Below are 6,000 nucleotides of genomic sequence, written 5' to 3'. Positions count from 1 at the left end.
AAAACAAAAACAAAAACAAAAACAAAAACAAAAACAAAAACAAAAACAAAAACAAAAACAAAAACAAAAACAAAAACAAAAACAAAAACAAAAACAAAAACAAAAACAAAAACAAAAACAAAAACAAAAACAAAAACAAAAACAAAAACAAAAACAAAAACAAAAACAAAAACAAAAACAAAAACAAAAACAAAAACAAAAACAAAAACAAAAACAAAAACAAAAACAAAAACAAAAACAAAAACAAAAACAAAAACAAAAACAAAAACAAAAGCAAAAGCAAAAGCAAAAGCAAAAGCAAAAGCAAAAACAAAAACAAAAACAAAAACAAAAACAAAAACAAAAACAAAAACAAAAACAATGACCGATACAGAAACGAAAGCAAAAACGCTGATACAGTCTATTAAACACCACACGGGACTTTGTTTACGTTAGTCTATACCTTTCCGAATATAGCGTCCATTTGATCGCTTGGAAAGTAGCAAAGATGCTTCTCTTAGGGCACCATTCGGGACTCGGGGGACAGCTGACACGCACTAGTGGAATCCGGCTGTCAGATGAAAACACAGCATTGCGAGGCTGTCGAGGCAGTGCGATCTCTGCCCAGTGCTCGGAATGCAAAACTCGAAGAAATGGCAAAGGATGCCAAATTGCGGCTAAACGGCGCAAGCAACTATGACGCTATTTATGGGCGGGGCGGGGGGGGGTGGTATCATCGAGATACATCGATCAGCACGAATCGAGTACCTAGCGAAACATATCTGTTATTCTTCTATTAAATCAGAAACTTCCTTTCGATCGGTGAGAATTGTGAGTAAAGAACATTTGATATATTACTATAGCGAGGGAATTGAAGCAGCTTCTCGCTCGCTTCGCTCGCTCTTATAAAACTAGCCTAACCTCAAAACGGATCCCGCGCGTCTGTAGATTATCGGAAAATCGCGATCTTTTCGAAAAACGAACGCAAGGTGGATTGGTTTTAGGTAAGGCTATAACATTCCGAGCGAGCGCAGCGAGCGAGCAACTCGTAAAGGTGAGTCGCAACCCAATGATTTTGACCGTAGGGACTTTTAAGTATTCGCAACAGCCCTAGGAGCGACACGCCGCTGGACATGGTCGTGTGCGATCGAAGAGCATTATGCCACTGGACTTAGTCTCGTACAAACAAAAACCAATTAAGACAAGGACAAGGACAAGGACAAGGACAAGGACAAGGACAAGGACAAGGACAAGAACAAGGACAAGGACAACGACAAGGACAAAGACAAAGACAAAGACAAAGACAAAGACAAGGACAAAGACAAAGACAAGGACAAGGACAAGGACAAGGACAAGGACAAGGACAAGGACAAGGACAAGGACAAGAACAAGGACAAGGACAAGGACAAGGACAAGGACAAGGTCAAGGACAAGGACAAGGACAAGGACAAGGACAAGGACAAGGACAAGGACAATGAGAAGGACAAGGACAAGGACAAGGACAAAGACAAAGACAAGGACAAGGACAAAGACAAAGACAAGGACAAGGACAAGGACAAGGACAAGGACAAGGACAAGAACAAGGACAAGGACAAGGACAAGGACAAGGACAAGGACAAGGACAAGGACAAGGACAAGGACAAGGACAAGGACAAGGACAAGGACAAGGACAAGGACAAGGACAAGGACAAGGACAAGGACAAGGACAAGGACAAGGACAAGGACAAGGACAAGGACAAGGACAAGGACAAGGACAAGGACAAGGACAAGGACAAGGACAAGGACAAGGACAAGGACAAGGACAAGGACAAGGACAAGGACAAGGACAAGGACAAGGACAAGGACAAGGACAAGGACAAGGACAAGGACAAGGACAAGGACAAGGACAAGGACAAGGACAAGGACAAGGACAAGGACAAGGACAAGGACAAGGACAAGGACAAGGACAAGGACAAGGACAAGGACAAGGACAAGGACAAGGACAAGGACAAGGACAAGGACAAGGACAAGGACAAGGACAAGGACAAGGACAAGGACAAGGACAAAGACAAAAACAAAAACAAAAACAAAAACAAAAACAAAAACAAAAACAAAAACAAAAAGAAAAACAAAAAGAAAAACAAAAACAAAAACAAAAACAAAAACAAAAACAAAAACAAAAACAAAAACAAAAACAAAAACAAAAACAAAAACAAAAACAAAAACAAAAACAAAAACAAAAACAAAAACAAAAACAAAAACAAAAACAAAAACAAAAACAAAAACAAAAACAAAAACAAAAACAAAAACAAAAACAAAAACAAAAACAAAAACAAAAACAAAAACAAAAACAAAAACAAAAACAAAAACAAAAACAAAAACAAAAACAAAAACAAAAACAAAAACAAAAACAAAAACAAAAACAAAAACAAAAACAAAAACAAAAACAAAAACAAAAACAAAAACAAAAACAAAAACAAAAACAAAAACAAAAACAAAAACAAAAACAAAAACAAAAACAAAAACAAAAACAAAAACAAAAACAAAAACAAAAACAAAAACAAAAACAAAAACAAAAACAAAAACAAAAACAAAAACAAAAACAAAAACAAAAACAAAAAAAAAAAAAAAAGAAAAAAACAAAGACAAAAACAAAAACAAAGACAAAGACAAAAACAAAAACAAAAACAAAAACAAAAACAAAAACAAAAACAAAAACAAAAACAAAAACAAAAACAAAAACAAAAACAAAAACAAAAACAAAAACAAAAACAAAAACAAAAACAAAAACAAAAACAAAAACAAAAACAAAAACAAAAACAAAAACAAAAACAAAAACAAAAACAAAAACAAAAACAAAAACAAAAACAAAAACAAAAACAAAAACAAAAACAAAAACAAAAACAAAAACAAAAACAAAAACAAAAACAAAAACAAAAACAAAAACAAAAACAAAAACAAAAACAAAAACAAAAACAAAAACAAAAACAAAAACAAAAACAATGACCGATACAGAAACGAAAGCAAGAACGCTGATACTGTCTATTAAACACCACACGGGACTTTGTTTACGTTAGTCTATACCTTTCCGAATATAGCGTCCATTTGATCGCTTGGAAAGTAACAAAGATACTTCTCTTAGGGCACCATTCGGGACTCCGGGGACAGCTGACACGCACTAGTGGAATCCGGCTGTCGGATGAAAACACAGCATTGCGAGGCTGTCGAGGCAGTGCGATCTCTGCCCAGTGCTCGGAATGCAAAACTCGAAGAAATGGCAAAGGATGCCAAATTGCGGCTAAACGGCGCAAGCAACTATGACGCTATTTATGGGCGGGGCGGGGGGGGTGGTATCATCGAGATACATCGATCAGCACGAATCGAGTACCTAGCGAAACATCTGTTATTCTTCTATTAAATCAGAAACTTCCTTTCGATCGGTGAGAATTGTGAGTAAAGAACATTTGATATATTACTATAGCGAGGGAATTGAAGCAGCTTCTCGCTCGCTTCGCTCGCTCTTATAAAACTAGCCTAACCTCAAAACGGATCCCGCGCGTCTGTAGATTATCGGAAAATCGCGATCTTTTCGAAAAACGAACGCAAGGTGGATTGGTTTTAGGTAAGGCTATAACATTCCGAGCGAGCGCAGCGAGCGAGCAACTCGTAAAGGTGAGTCGCAACCCAATGATTTTGACCGTAGGGACTTTTAAGTATTCGCAACAGCCCTAGGAGCGACACGCCGCTGGACATGGTCGTGTGCGATCGAAGAGCATTATGCCACTGGACTTAGTCTCGTACAAACAAAAACCAATTAAGACAAGGACAAGGACAAGGACAAGGACAAGGACAAGAACAAGGACAAGGACAACGACAAGGACAAAGACAAAGACAAAGACAAAGACAAAGACAAGGACAAAGACAAAGACAAAGACAAGGACAAGGACAAGGACAAGGACAAGGACAAGCACAAGGACAAGGACAAGGACAAGGACAAGGACAAGGACAAGGACAAGGACAAGGACAAGGACAAGGACAAGGACAAGGACAAGGACAAGGACAAGGACAAGGACAAGGACAAGGACAAGGACAAGGACAAGGACAAGGACAAGGACAAGGACAAGGACAATGACAAGGACAAAGACAAAGACAAAGACAAAGACAAAGACAAGGACAAAGACAAAGACAAGCACAAGGACAAGGACAAGGACAAGGACAAGGACAAGGACAAGGACAAGGACAAGGACAAGGACAAGGACAACGACAAGGACAAGGACAAAGACAAGGACAAAGACAAGGACAAGGACAAGGACAAGGACAAGGACAAGGACAAGGACAAGGACAAGGACAAGGACAAGGACAAGGACAAGGACAAGGACAAGGACAAGGACAAGGACAAGGACAAGGACAAGGACAAGGACAAGGACAACGACAAGGACAAGGACAAAGACAAAGACAAGGACAAAGACAAGGACAAAGACAAAAACAAAGACAAAGACAAAGACAAAGACAAAGACAAAGACAAAGACAAGGACAAGGACAAGGACAAGGACAAGGACAAGGACAAGGACAAGGACAAGGACAAGGACAAGGACAAGGACAAGGACAAGGACAAGGACAAGGACAACGACAAGGACAAGGACAAAGACAAAGACAAGGACAAAGACAAGGACAAAGACAAAGACAAAGACAAAGACAAAAACAAACACAAAAACAAAAACAAAAACAAAAACAAAAACAAAAACAAAAACAAAAACAAAAACAAAAACAAAAACAAAAACAAAAACAAAAACAAAAACAAAAACAAAAACAAAAACAAAAACAAAAACAAAAACAAAAACAATGACCGATACAGAAACGAAAGCAAGAACGCTGATACTGTCTATTAAACACCACACGGGACTTTGTTTACGTTAGTCTATACCTTTCCGAATATAGCGTCCATTTGATCGCTTGGAAAGTAACAAAGATACTTCTCTTAGGGCACCATTCGGGACTCCGGGGACAGCTGACACGCACTAGTGGAATCCGGCTGTCGGATGAAAACACAGCATTGCGAGGCTGTCGAGGCAGTGCGATCTCTGCCCAGTGCTCGGAATGCAAAACTCGAAGAAATGGCAAAGGATGCCAAATTGCGGCTAAACGGCGCAAGCAACTATGACGCTATTTATGGGCGGGGCGGGGGGGGGGGGTGGTATCATCGAGATACATCGATCAGCACGAATCGAGTACCTAGCGAAACATCTGTTATTCTTCTATTAAATCAGAAACTTCCTTTCGATCGGTGAGAATTGTGAGTAAAGAACATTTGATATATTACTATAGCGAGGGAATTGAAGCAGCTTCTCGCTCGCTTCGCTCGCTCTTATAAAACTAGCCTAACCTCAAAACGGATCCCGCGCGTCTGTAGATTATCGGAAAATCGCGATCTTTTCGAAAAACGAACGCAAGGTGGATTGGTTTTAGGTAAGGCTATAACATTCCGAGCGAGCGCAGCGAGCGAGCAACTCGTAAAGGTGAGTCGCAACCCAATGATTTTGACCGTAGGGACTTTTAAGTATTCGCAACAGCCCTAGGAGCGACACGCCGCTGGACATGGTCGTGTGCGATCGAAGAGCATTATGCCACTGGACTTAGTCTCGTACAAACAAAAACCAATTAAGACAAGGACAAGGACAAGGACAAGGACAAGGACAAGAACAAGGACAAGGACAACGACAAGGACAAAGACAAAGACAAAGACAAAGACAAGGACAAAGACAAAGACAAAGACAAGGACAAGGACAAGGACAAGGACAAGGACAAGCACAAGGACAAGGACAAGGACAAGGACAAGGACAAGGACAAGGTCAAGGACAAGGACAAGGACAAGGACAAGGACAAGGACAAGGACAATGAGAAGGACAAGGACAAGGACAAGGACAACGACAAAGACAAAGACAAAGACAAAGACAAAGACAAAGACAAAGACAAAGACAAAGACAAAGACAAAGACAAAGACAAAGACAAAGACAAAGACAAAGACAAAGACAAAGACAAAGA

This window comes from Bombus pascuorum, unplaced genomic scaffold (assembly GCF_905332965.1).
Source record: "Bombus pascuorum unplaced genomic scaffold, iyBomPasc1.1, whole genome shotgun sequence".
Classification (NCBI taxonomy): domain Eukaryota; kingdom Metazoa; phylum Arthropoda; class Insecta; order Hymenoptera; family Apidae; genus Bombus; species Bombus pascuorum.
The sequence above is the reverse complement of the archived record's forward strand: the minus strand, read 5'-3'. Positions refer to the sequence as shown.